The sequence below is a fragment of the Suncus etruscus genome, chromosome 4 (assembly GCF_024139225.1).
Source record: "Suncus etruscus isolate mSunEtr1 chromosome 4, mSunEtr1.pri.cur, whole genome shotgun sequence".
Taxonomy (NCBI): domain Eukaryota; kingdom Metazoa; phylum Chordata; class Mammalia; order Eulipotyphla; family Soricidae; genus Suncus; species Suncus etruscus.
This window is the reverse complement of record NC_064851.1, coordinates 100,405,251-100,419,178: the sequence shown is the minus strand read 5'-3', so window position 1 is coordinate 100,419,178 and position 13,928 is coordinate 100,405,251. Positions and strand designations below refer to the sequence as shown.

The 13,928-nt window shown below is 35.1% G+C and overlaps 1 protein-coding gene and 1 non-coding gene across 2 annotated transcripts in view; one reads left to right on the top strand and one right to left on the bottom strand.

The window, feature by feature from the left end:
• LAMA2 (laminin subunit alpha 2) overlaps window positions 1-13,928 on the bottom strand; it is a 660,685-nt gene that overhangs the window by 154,253 nt on the left and 492,504 nt on the right. The window lies entirely within an intron of this gene.
• On the top strand, window positions 4,819-4,948 carry LOC126007740 (small nucleolar RNA SNORA22). Its single transcript, XR_007495229.1, has one exon. It is a non-coding gene; the product is annotated as a small nucleolar RNA SNORA22 (small nucleolar RNA).

The following is a 13,928-nucleotide window of genomic DNA, read 5'->3' as shown; positions in this document are numbered from 1 at the left end:
TTGGATGATTGGCAGATACAATTATAATCAAACCAACTTTATCTTCTAAATCCTGTTGGAAGAAGCAAATCTCTCCCCATATGCCTTCCTAATACCATTCAAAGTGGCCATATGTTTGGTACTATACTTGCCAGCAAATATAGAGGGTAGTTTTCTGGGCACTTTTTCCCTTCTCATAGGAAACAGCTCAAGAGCTTTAGTTGAGTGCTAGGAGACTAGCCAGATCTAAGACACTCCAGACTAAACAACACTGGATTTTTATCCCTAGCCCCATGATATTTAAAACAGGCCTGTGATTACTAAACTCTAAGTACCGTGGTGGTGGGAATAAAGATCAGAAATCATAGAAATCTTCAGGACTATCATAGTGCATATAAAAGGTGACATTTACTCTACAGACAAGTTTTCTGACATCAAAAGACATTGATACATGATATTAGTACTATAAAAGATGTGTAACTTGGACTCAACTGTATCCTGGATTAATAACTAAAAATCATATTACTAGGAATAGAAAGAGGTAAAGTTTATCCTGGTTTTATTCTCACTGGGTGTGTCCCAAAAACAGAACCAAAAACAAAAAGCATTTTCACCTATTGAAAGTGGTGATAATGATATCATTGTAAGAGCAAAATTCACAAATTCTGTTTTACCTAGGATAGGCTGTTGATAAAACTCTAGATGAATGCTAAATACTACTTGATAGGAACAATCTGTCTGTTTCAACTGGTCTCTTCTTTGAGCTCATGAAATTGCCTGTCCAAGCCTTAGCTGTCTTCCCTCCTATTATTATCCCGTGGGTATCATTTAAGAAATGTCTTCTCATTAATCCTGATATGTTGTAAAAAAAAAAAACCCTATTATTATTTAACTTCGATCTTTTGCTATTTTGAATAATTTTTCCTCTGTCTTATAGTCTTTTTGGTATTCCCTTATAAATGATTTTATGCATGAACTTATGTGTATCTCTCTTATTTTTGATGATCATTTTCTTACATTCAAGTTCACTCAATTACTTACTTACTATTTTCTTATTTTTACTCTTTTATTTTTTAAAGTATTTATGTCTAGGCAGCATGCATTACCATTAGGAACACATTAATTTACTTCTGAACAATGTGGCTGTTACTTTCTTCTTCAAGCAGTTCTCACTGTGCCTCTTGAAATCTGCACATAATTTTCTTGGTTGGATATTACTATGTCTCTTGTTTTCAATATTCTTTATGTTAAAAGAAGAATCTAATGGAGCAAATTAAACTACTGAATAGACAACACAGCTCAGATATATCCCACATTTTGTAACTGTTGATTTAAATGCTTTCTGCTGAAATTAAATTTTAGAACTAAAAATTATATGCTAGTTTAAATGTATGTCCTCAGAAATTAATCATTACTTAGAGTTAAGTGTTGTTGAAGGGGACCTGGGAAAGACATTAAGAAGAAAGACATTGGAAACAAAGAAATGGTCAGATACCCAATTTATGATGGAATGAAGAACTCCTATATAATTTTGAAAGTACCTTTGCTTTTATTTTAAAAATGTAATATAATAGATTATAAAACATTGTTGTTGTAAAATTTAAAATATAAATAAGTCAGTGTGAACAAGGTAATATTGATACATTTATACCTTTAAAAATGGTTATGATTCTGAAAGTACCTTATCTTAATTTAATATTTTAGTGGTAAAAATGAAAATCAACTTAAATTTATACATTAGAGTTTTGTTAATAACATTGAGTTTTCTTTTGAAAGAAATAAACATTTAACATGTTTATCAAATAAAAAAATCTGTTGGGGACTGACTTGTTTGAGGCCATTTTGCTGTTCTTTCTGCCATAGCCCAGCTTTTCACCTAAAAGCTATTTTGCAGTCTTGCTGTGAATTTTTTGAGCTAAAGAGAAAGGCATGCAGCTGCAAGATATAATTAGCTCTAGCCCGGAGGAGAGCAAAAGCTGCCTGGTACCGTTATCAGAAACTAGGCCTCACTCCTTAAGACCACATTCCGGAGTGAACTAGGCTATTATCAATAAGTGTATGCTACATTGTCTGTTCAAGATCACTGAGGCAGGCACATCTCGCACCACCTCCTGATAGTTAAGCAATTAGGAATGCAGCTGGAAGGTCACTAGAAATTTCCATGGAAACAGCACGTTCATCATAACTTGAAGGTCATCCAGCCCCCCTAGACCCACTGCCCACTTCCTTATTTAGAGAATGCCTAAATTTCTTTGTTCCTTGAAACCTGAAATATATCCTTGCCTTGTATGGGTCTTCGCGCCAAAAGTATGACTGACATCACCTTTGTACTGCCCCCTTCTCCTTCACTATATAAGAAGGAACTGTAGCCAATAAAGGTACCCTTGAACAGTGAGACGCTGCCTTGGGTCTTTATTATTAACCTCTTTCAGATTTTTTACAGGTGCGGTTGTCTGAGAAGCCTTTCCAGCTAATTCCTGCTGGCTGGGTTCCCCCTGGGGGGGGCTTCAGGACACCGCATTTTGGCGCCCAACGCTGGGCACGAAGACCACCGCCACACCCCGAACGACTACGGGTCGGCGAGTCCGGAGCTGTTTCATAAATCGCGGGAATTACCCCATCCGGGTAAGCGTTGAAACGAGTTAGCCTTAATCAAATATTTAAACTGCAGTTTTTTCAGTCGTTCTGATCACCGCCCCTGATTGGCTCTTGGGGCTTCGCCCGTTGGCTTCACTTCCATGGGTGTTTCGTTGAGTATTGAACTTGAATTCATTAAATATATACAGTCTGAGTTGAAAGCCAGACATATAGAGGTTACCAAAAAAGATATTTGTAATTTTTTAATGTTTGTTCATGATGTTTGCCAAAAATCTAGTGTTCCTGGCCTCCCTCTCGCTCTTACTCTGTCTCTCAGTTTCCTTCCTCTTCTGACCCTTCATCTTTACTTCTGCCACTGCACCCTCTGTGCAAAATCCTAAACAGCCCTTCACTTCCCTAGCTTCAGCTCCGTCCCTGTTTCACCACCCTCCCCTCCTTAGCCAGCAATTGCATCAATACAAAGCCTTTAATTGGAAAAGCCTCAAAGAGCCATTTCAAGCCGTAACCTCCTATGGCCCCCAAGCCCCTTACACGCTCTCCTGCTTAGAATCTAAAAGCTGAACTCTTTGTCTCTTGGGAAGTTAACTTTTTTTTTCCGCTGCAAAGCCCTTGCAGACAGGCAGGAATTCTGATCTCTAAGCTCGTATAGCTGGCCTCGCCTCTTTTCATACCTTAAAGGTACAGCACACACTTTCCAGGTCCCAGCTTGCCAACATGGCTCTTGCTGCCCTCTGTGCCTGGAAGTCGCTCCCCAGAGCCGGCATTCCAGCAGCTCCCCCACACCGGCAACAAACTGTTGCTGCTTTCTCCCTCCCCCCCCCCTTTTTCTGACTTAAGCTCCCAACTCACCACAATTACATCCATGGTCTCTCACCTCTCTAACAAACTTGATAATGCTCTTGGCTCAAAAACCAGCGCTACCTTTCCTGTCTTTCTCCCTAATGGAGAAAGTCTTCCCACCCCCCCCCTCCCCGCCTGCTCAGCAGCCTCCGCAGCTACCTTCTCAAACGCCTCCCACTGATCCCCCGCACCCCAGGGGAAAAATTCTAAATGCCCAAGACGCTCAGTCCCTAACCATGGCAGATTCCCTCCTCTCACCGCTCCCCCTCTTAAAGCTATAGATATGAAGCTACTTGGCCACATTAAAAATCTTAAACAAATCTTAAGCCTTCAAAAACAGGCTGCTTCTCTTAATTCACAAGTTTCTGCCCTTCAGGCTTTCCCCCGCCCTCCTAAATCTATAGCTGTCTGTCCTTTGCCCACTGAATTCCACGGCCAAGCCCCCCCTCTTGAGAATTCAAAGAAACAAACTATAAAAGTCAGGCTGAGTGCCATAAAACAGAAACTGCTGCAGTGCCTACAAAAAATTCTAAGGGCACAGTGAGTAGGATAATTACAAAGTATCATCTGCTAAGCCATAAAACCTTGCGATATCTACACTTTGCTGTTAAAACTTCTAAGCCTAATGTACCCTTTACTCAGTACATTTTCTCAAACCAATCCTCAGCCTCCTTCGGCCTCTTTCCTGCCAGCCTTGAAAAACAGCCAGCTCAGGCCCTGCCACTCCCACTTTAAGCCTTCCAATTCACCTTGAAATACCCAATCTTTGTTATTCAAAAAAAAAAAAAAAAATCTGAAAAGTGGCATCTCTTGCATATTCTCAAATCAATTAATAAAACCATAAACCCCATAGTACTTTTGCAACCCAAACTCCCCTCTTCGGTTGCCATTCCCTCTAATTCCAATAAATTAGTAATTAATCTTAAAAGATTGTTTTTTTTTTTTTTCTCTATATCTTTACACCCTGCTGACTGTAAATAATTTGCCTCTAGCCTTCCTGCTGTTAACTGTGCTGGCCCCTCCCCGAGTTATCAGTGAAAAACTCTGCTTCACCTTGTCAGCCCTACACTTCGTCAAATATGTGTTATTAGGTTTAGTGCATTAAGTGGTGTAAAGTAATTATTAAAACATTAAAAAGCAACAGGAAGATAAGGGCAATAAACTTTTTTTTTTCCATGCCTCTCAGAAAATTTTAGAGCAAGGTCATAATTCTGTCACTTTACAGATAACAAAATGTTGGTAAAAGAAAAACTTCTTTGTGTTTTAAAATCCAAACGAACACAAAAGTGTTAAATTTAAATCTTATATTTCTATTAAAAGTTTTATTTTAATTTTTAAAGTATTTACAAAATTATGTGAAAAATAATGTGGTTAGCCTTTTTAAACAATATAGTTAATTTAATGCACAGTGAACACCTAGGTGTGCTTTATAGTACCCTTAGTTTTAACTTTGTGCTACAGCAATGGTTGTTCTTTATTTCTGCATTAAAAGAACTATTATTTTAAGTGCATTCAAAATATCAGCACATTATACAAATCTGTATATTTGTGTCGCAGTGAAAATATAATATAAATGAAAAATATATTATATATAATTTTATAAGTAATATATAAAAGTAACTAAACTTTATAAGCAAATTAACTAGTATTAAATATAATTTTAGTCTTAAGTTCTAGGTGTGTAAATGCATCAGATGTCTTTAACTATATTTTATAATAATCTAAGCATTTAGTTAATTTGGTATATAATATTTTTTACAAATTATTCACTTAAAGTCTTCATAGTAAAAACAGTTGTTTGTTTTTTAAAAAATCAGTTTTTATACCTTTAATAATCATAGTTCATGCTATTGTGTTTAATCATAAAAATTTTAACACTTTATTGCAGCTGTCTTACTGTTCTACTGCAAAACCAATTTAAAGAAAACCTATTCATTTACAGCAAATCATTTCATACTTCCAAGTAGAGACTCCTTCTACAGTGCTCATTAACCATTTTACTTAATGTTTTAAACTTCAAATTAAAATTGTTTTAAAAATGTTTTGTGTTAAATCTAAACCTTAAAATTTATTTTCAGCAAAGTTCCACTCCATCTACATTAAGTACTTCTCAACACTAAAAAAGTTTTTCTACAAAATTTTTTTTCTCTTCTTCTCACAAACATGTTAGCTAAATATTTAAAAGCGCTTGTCAATTTTTTATAAATAAGTCTTAAATCAATCCTTTTGTCTGTTTATGTGTCTGTTGTGATGAATGAAAGTGGCCACAAGTGTAAAATGTTGTGTTTAGTGTTGTTTTGTTTTGTCTGTTTATTTGTTATCTCTACATTTTATAATAATACAATTTTTAAAGCCTTATCCATTTTTTAAATTTCAATTAATTTTTTCAACCTGGTTCAGTCTGGTCAGTTCACAGACTGGCATCTTACAACTAAAAATCATGTGTTAAAAATTATGTATTAAGCTAGCTTTGTCCTTCTAAGAACATGACGGAGGGTGTGGAGAATGGCAAACCCCAGATTTCTCAATGGCCATCGGGGATAACTTTTCCCTGGAGAATTTCTGGACTTTGCAGTCACCTGGCTTTCCTGCTATGTGTAAGTTCAAGCCTATAGAATATGTATTTATGGCTAAAAAATAGCATCCAGCTTTAACATAATAACTAGAAGTTTAAGAAAAATTCTTTATATTCAGTTTAAAAAAAAATTTTTTTTAATTAGCAATTGTTAATTATAAATTTTCTTTTATGCCAAAGTCTAACAGAGGTCAAATAGCATTCCCGTGGTATTCAAAAATAACTAGTGTAATGTAAATTGCTAATGTTTTCTGCAAATTCTTAATTTTTATATGAAGTAACCATTTTGCCTTCTGCCAAGCTGTTTTCTTATAAACCTCCTGCTAGACGCCCTGCTTCCTAGCCAATTACGTGACGTGTGCAACGAAACTATTATCATCTACAACTCTTCCTCTTCAAAACCCTATCTGTTAGCTCCCAATGGAACTTATTTTGCCTGTGCTTCTGGTCTTACTCCTTTTATCATTCGTTCTTCTTTCCTCCTTTCACACGATTACTGTATTCTTGTTATTCTCATTCCAAAAATCACCATTCACTCAAAACATATCTTTCCCTCTCCTGCCACCTCACCCTATTCCTATTCTTCTCAATCCCTTTCTCGACAACGCCGTGAGCCCTTCACCTCCGTTACACTTGCAGTGCTCCTTGCTGTTGGCGCTACTGGCGCTGGCACTGGTATCTACTCTCTTGTATCCTCTCAATCCAATTTCCGCACTCTTACTCAAGCAGTGGAACAAGACATTAATGAAATCAAAACTAGTCTGCAATTTCTCACAAATACTGTTAGTTCCCTTGCTGATGTTGTTCTCCAAAATCGTCGTGCTTTAGATTTTGCCCTTATGAAAGAGGGGGGAGTCTGTGTAGCCCTTAAGGAACAATGTTGTATTTTTAAAGACAAAACTGGTTTAGTTAGAGATAGCGTTCAACATATTGGCGATGGTATAAAAAATTTTGAAAAACATTTTGATGAAGAACAAGGCTGGTACCAGGATTGGTTTTTCTCTTCTCCTTGGTTCCACACAATCTTGTCCACCGTTGTGGGCCCTCTTATTAGCCTCATGCTGCTCTTTTCTCTTGGCCCATGAATTTTCCGCAAAATCACTGCCTTTATTAAGAACCAGGTAGATGAACAGACAAAAACCTCTATTCAGGTTAACTACCAGCGTCTAACCCCGCGTGACTCCTGTGAAAACTTGGCTTTAGTCACCAAGCCGCCTTTCCAGCCACTAAGTTTCCAGGAGATAGAGCGCATAGCTAACAAGCGGAGCTCGCTCCGGCACTTGTGCTCTCGGCTGTGGAGACACCTACGACGGGATTAGCAAGGTCCCAGTTAGGGCACGGCCCGAAAAGGCTACAGCGCATAATTCGGATCCCTGTGCACACCCACGGCGTTTGTAGCCACCTTTTAAATGCGGCTTTGGCCGTGTCCGACCTGGTCAAGCCTTGTAGCCTAAGACACGGTTCTACCACCCGCTCACGACTTTCCTTCTTTTATTAGAAGAGAAAGGGGGAGATGTTGGGGACTGACTTGTTTGAGGCCATTTTGCTGTTCTTTCTGCCATAGCCCAGCTTTTCACCTAAAAGCCATTTTGCAGTCTTGCTGTGAATTTTTTGAGCTAAAGAGAAAGGCATGCAGCTGCAAGATATAATTAGCTCTAGCCCGGAGGAGAGCAAAAGCTGCCTGGTACCGTTATCAGAAACTAGGCCTCACTCCTTAAGACCACATTCCGGAGTGAACTAGGCTATTATCAATAAGTGTATGCTACATTGTCTGTCAAGATCACTGAGGCAGGCACATCTCGCACCACCTCCTGATAGTTAAGCAATTAGGAATGCAGCTGGAAGGTCACTAGAAATTTCCATGGAAACAGCACGTTCATCATAACTTGAAGGTCATCCAGCCCCCCTAGACCCACTGCCCACTTCCTTATTTAGAGAATGCCTAAATTTCTTTGTTCCTTGAAACCTGAAATATATCCTTGCCTTGTATGGGTCTTCGCGCCAAAAGTATGACTGACATCACCTTTGTACTGCCCCCTTCTCCTTCACTATATAAGAAGGAACTGTAGCCAATAAAGGTACCCTTGAACAGTGAGACGCTGCCTTGGGTCTTTATTATTAACCTCTTTCAGATTTTTTACAGGTGTGGTTGCTCTTCTACTCAGCAAAATAGGAGTGCGGTTGTCTGAGAAGCCTTTCCAGCTAATTCCTGCTGGCCGGGTTCCCCCTGGGGGGGCTTCAGAACACCGCAAAAATCTATGACAGCATAAATCAATTTATAAATCAATTTATGCTTAATGTTAGCACAATTCAAATAAATTGGCTATTTTAAGTTTTTTCTACCTTTCATCTTAATGCTACTAATCTCTCCAAAATTTACCAGACATAATTTGAACAATGATTACAGGCATGATATTAATAATCATTGGTGAGAAAAGAGACATGATTACTGCCCTTATAGAATTTACATTAGTGATGCAAAGAAGTATTTGACTAATGATCATGAAAATAAAGTTATAAAGAAAAAACATAATTGTATTAGTTGTGTGATGAGTTTAGTCATACCAGAAAAGTTTCAGAGGCACATTTCACGCACTGAAGTTTGAAAGATTATTTAGAATTAACAGGATCTAACAAGACTTAAGAAGTAGTACATTAGGAATTAAAAAAATACATGGAAAAATAGCTCTGTGGAAAGTTTAATCAAATAAAAGAGGATACAACTGCCATACAGATGCCCAAAGAGTACAATTGTGCTAATTGTGACCAATATTACCAAGGATAAAAATATAAGCTTTTATCCTAATAACAGTGATAGTATGAGTGGGAAAAACTTACACATTAGAATTTATGATCAATCTGAAATGATAAAAGTGTATTCCAGTTACATAATGTTATTTTAAATAAACTATAAATTAGAAATGCCTCATTAAATTAATATAACCTCAAACAAAAGGTGATTGAAATAGAACAGAAGATGGCTTTCAATGATGCAGACTGTACACAGTTTAGTAATGCATAGTTTATAATGGTTTGGATAACATAATTGATTAAAGGTCAAAGAGTTTACAGAATGAAAATAAAAGTGGACTTAAGACTGTTTCCTTGGAAAATCAACTTCTAAAAAATAGTAGAAGAAATTGAGAAATTAAGAGACAAGCAGAATCAAAAAAAAGAATCAAAAGTGGAAACAGCTTCAAGGGAGTACAAGAAAAGTACTTTCCTTTTAATTCAACTTAACTTACTAGGTTGTGAATGAAAATATAGAACTATTGTGGAGTGAGAAGTGAATATAATAACTGTTTCCACATCTTTTAAAAAACTTAGCTATGAAGCCAAGGAGGGACTAAGGATATTAGTTAAAGAATATAATAGGACATGGACTTGTCTTAAAATACCTCAATATCTCACATTTACTGTTGGGCTGTACAAATATGTTAAATCTGGTTTCATATCTGAAGTACTATATTTAAATGAAAAAAGAAAAGACAACATATTAAAATAAAATATTTATGATTATGGGCTAGAGAGATAGCTCAGGTATTTAAAAGCTTGCCCTGCAAAACATGGCAACCTATGTTTGTTCCCAAGTACCAATAAGGTTCCCAAGCACCTTTAGAAGTGGTCATTAAACAAGAAGCTAAGAGTAAGTCCTGCACACCATCTGGTGTGGGATCCAAAATGAACAAATAAACAAAATAAAATTCAAAATATGTGATTATGTAATATTTTGCTCGTATGCACAAATGAACAAATTTTTCATAAAGACATATTCAGTGTTTACTTGGAGAAGAAATATTATTTAATTTATATACATCTATTATTTATTCAAAAATGAACACAAATTTTATAAGCAATTAACAGAGAGAGATATACCCAACTATTTTCACAAGTTTAAAAATATATAATTAACCAATTAATAAAACTAACCAAAAAAGTACAAAAGAAATCTAACTTTATCAGTAAATCTCTTTGCAGAAGGAAAGAAAAAAGTCATAAGGTGAATATATTCATAGGATTTTTCAAAAGACAAAATTTAGAGTCATTTAGAACTCTGAAATTTGTAGGATACCATTATGCACCTCAGACTAATCAGGTCACACATTTGTAGGAGGTAATTGACATCAGGTAATTCCAATGTGCAGTGTTAGGTTCTAGCTTAAAGTACATCATCCAGTATTGTACCTATGGATAATCTTAGTTGCACATTTTAGTCTATTAGCAAGTGCTTTATCATTCATGGGCATGAATCAATGTAACAGAGGTCTTCACTTGATACTGTTGAATATTCAGTCATTTATCCCTCTTGCTATGATTCCATTTATTTAAGTTTTCCTTTTGACAATCACACGGATGACCAATGCAGAAAAGCTAAGCTCACTTAAATATTTAAGTGATCTTAATATTGGTCAAATTCCGAATAGTAATTATAGGAAGGATAAGTTAGTGAGGATTTCATTTTTCTCATCCTAACTATGATTAAGGTCCTATTTGAGTTTAGGAGATTTTATATTTATTTATGTTTATCAATTTTTTGGCCCACACTCAGTGGTGCTCAGGGATCTTAACATACTTAGAGTAGTAGGGTTGAAACATGGAACAGGAGCATGCAAGGCAAGAACCTTATGTGCTATACAATTTCTCTTTTCTAATAGGTTAATTTTAGTTTATTTGTTTAGGGGACAACCATGACTACATTCTGGTATCACTCCTGATTCTGTGGCTCATGGATCACTCCTGGAGAAGCTTAAGGGATCTAAGTGGTGTCAAGTGATCTATCTCACTTGGCTTGATTACATGCAAAGTAAATAGCCTGTCCAGTGAACTATCTAGAATTCTGGTCTCTGTATGGTTATTTTTAACATATTACAAAAATATGAAAAGTAGACAGAGAAACATAGTATTAGACTATAGAAAGAGGGGAAAAGTATAACTTTCCTATGACATCATTTTGCAAATGCTACTTCAGTCTAGTCAAGGCTAACCTTAAACAATGAGATATGTTGATTGCATGGCTCTTAATAATGATGTTATAAAAATGGCACTTTACCACTTCTCACAGAAGCCTGTAAGTTTATTCCCATCATGATAAAAATCCTCTCTGAGGGACATCGTAAAAAATACATGAACTTGTCAAAGCTGTTATAAACATCAAACACCAAGGTATGTCTGAGGAAATGTCACAGTAGAGGAGTCTAGGAAAACTCTGACTAAATTATCATAATGTTATGGATAATATTGTGAAAAAATAAAAAGAATAAGTAAAAGCAAAATACATTATAGTAAAATAAACTATTTAGTAGAAACAAATATACTAGTAAAATCAATTGTGACAATGCAAAATACCAAGAGACTAATATAGAACAAAAAGTATATTTGTTAAGTGAGAAATCAGTCTAATCTTTACAGACTTTCTGAGAATCTACAATTATTTCAAAATAAAAACTTTGTTTAAAATATTATTGGAAATTCAAATTAGATGACAAACCACATGCAGAAAGCTACCTAAGACTGCAATTGTCATAGGCAGTTAGCAGAGGAAAAATCTAGATGACTTTGAGTGTGGTGATGAGTTATACTGAAACATCAAAGGCATTATCATAATAGAATAGAAATAATTTCTAAGTTAGATTTCAATAAAATAAAAAATACTTTTGCACCATGAAAGACACTCTGTAGACAACGAAAAGGTAAGTCATGGATGAGGGGAGAAATAATTGCAAAAGAAATTGGTGGTGGGAATGTTGCACTGGTGAAGGGGGGGTGTTCTTTACAAGACTGTAATCATACAACTATAATCATGTTTGTAATCACGGTGTTTAAATAAAGACAATTATAAAAAAAGAAATATCTAATAAAGGACTAAGCTATACACAGTATAATAATACTATTAAACCTGGTACTAATAAAATAAACACTACTGAAATTGAAAAAGTCATGTCTTAGCCTGCTTGAGATGCTATAACAAGACATTTTAAACTAGGTGACTGATTTTTCACAGAACTGAAAACTGGGAACACATGACCTCAGCTGATTTGGTATCTACCAAGAACCTGCTTTTTAATTCCTAGAAAACCTCTTTCTACTATGACCTCTCAGGAAGGGGAAAGACAAAAATGTTCTCTGATATTCTTTATTTATGGGCCTGGCTTGAATATACAACTACATATAAATTTTTACATTTATTTAATATAAAGCTTAATATAGGTATTAGCAGATGAAAGATACTAGTCACAATCTCTGTTCTCAAGGAGCTTTACAATTGTGCACATAGGTGTGTTTGACTAGTTGTGTGGAGGGTAATTGTAAAGACAATGTATGTAAATATATCATGAAGTCAAACAAAGGAATAAAAATGTATTTGAGAAATATATATAAATGGGATAATATAATTTGGCTAACAAGAGTTGAGGAAATGACATTTTATAGTTGTCATATCATTTATTTATCCATGTATACATTTAATTAAAATTTATGTAGGATCTTTCATATTCTAGGATAGGCTCTGTTTAGAAAGGCACACACTAGGAATGACAGCATCAACAAAACTGACAGAATTGTCCTCATGGAGCTGATTACAATAATGATCTGTTCCTCCTAGGGACAAATACTTCATCAGGAAAGTTAGATCTTTACTAGAACTAGGTTGATAGCCTTTCATTGTTCCAGCCTTCTCTTCCATATTAAATTTGTATCAGTAGACTATTTTTTAGAAGCTTAAATTACAAAGCAAAACTTATTAGAACATGTAATGTTCATATTCCTTGTCTTTACATATGCTCAGTCTCCCACTTCATCAACATCTTCGCCACACCTCAATTTGTTCCGTTTATTAAAATAAATAAAGCTAACTTGACACATTATTATCTTTCAACCTCAATGGTTTACTTTAGGGTCCAGGATGTTATATACACTTGGAAATGTTTTCAATATTTCTCAGTCATGATAGTGTCATAGAAATTTCCTAGCTTTAAAATGATTGTAGTTCACTTATTCATATCCCTAGACATTTGCATTTTCCAATTGAAATAACACAGGATGTATTGAAATAATAGTAGTTGAAATAATATAGGATGTATTTATTTTTATTTTGCCTTCTTTCAGTTAGTATATATTTAAGATTTTTGCGTACTTGTTTGAAGACCACACATAAAGCTGCTATTCTTTTAAAATAACTTATTTAGTTGTATTCTCACACAGGTGCGAAATTAACAAATATATGAGATAAATGTACACATTAATTAATTTTTAAGTACATTTAGTAAGACTATGTTATATGTTTGTTCTACACTCCTGTTATACAGTTTTGTAAGTATTTAGATGTTGTAACATCAGGTCACTGTTCAATATAGGTGCTCAGAAGTCCATTTGATTTCCTGTAGAAATTTTCCTAAACCTGCAGCAGGTTAATTAAAAAAATATTGACAGGTACCTGTGAGATTATGGAGAATGGGTCTTTACATTGGTCCCTAAGTTTAGTGATTGTGTTGCCATTACTAATTCATTTCACATTTATGGTCAGGTAGCTCTTCTTAAAAATATGGAGGGGAAAAAAGGAACTTCTGGCTCTTATTACTTTTTTTTTTTTTTTTTATTTATAGTGCTTACATAAACAAACTGCATCTTAAAAGGCCAGTTTTCTGTCTATGCATTCTTTGAGCACTAGATGGCGGACTTTATGTTGTTTTCTTCAGTCTCTACCAGAAAAAAAAAAAAAGTAAGAGCCTTAACTCTAGTGCATTTTCTTAAGTTTAAAACTCTATAAATTACTTAGAAAGTTTGATAAATGGACTTTACATTGTGACTTTTAAAGATATCTTGAGTGTTTTAAATCTTCGCAGTGAATAAAATTGCTTCCTTTGTGAAGGAATACTGATTTAGAATATATTTCTATACAAATGCAAAATCCTGTGAAGAAATAAGAGAGATGAGAAGA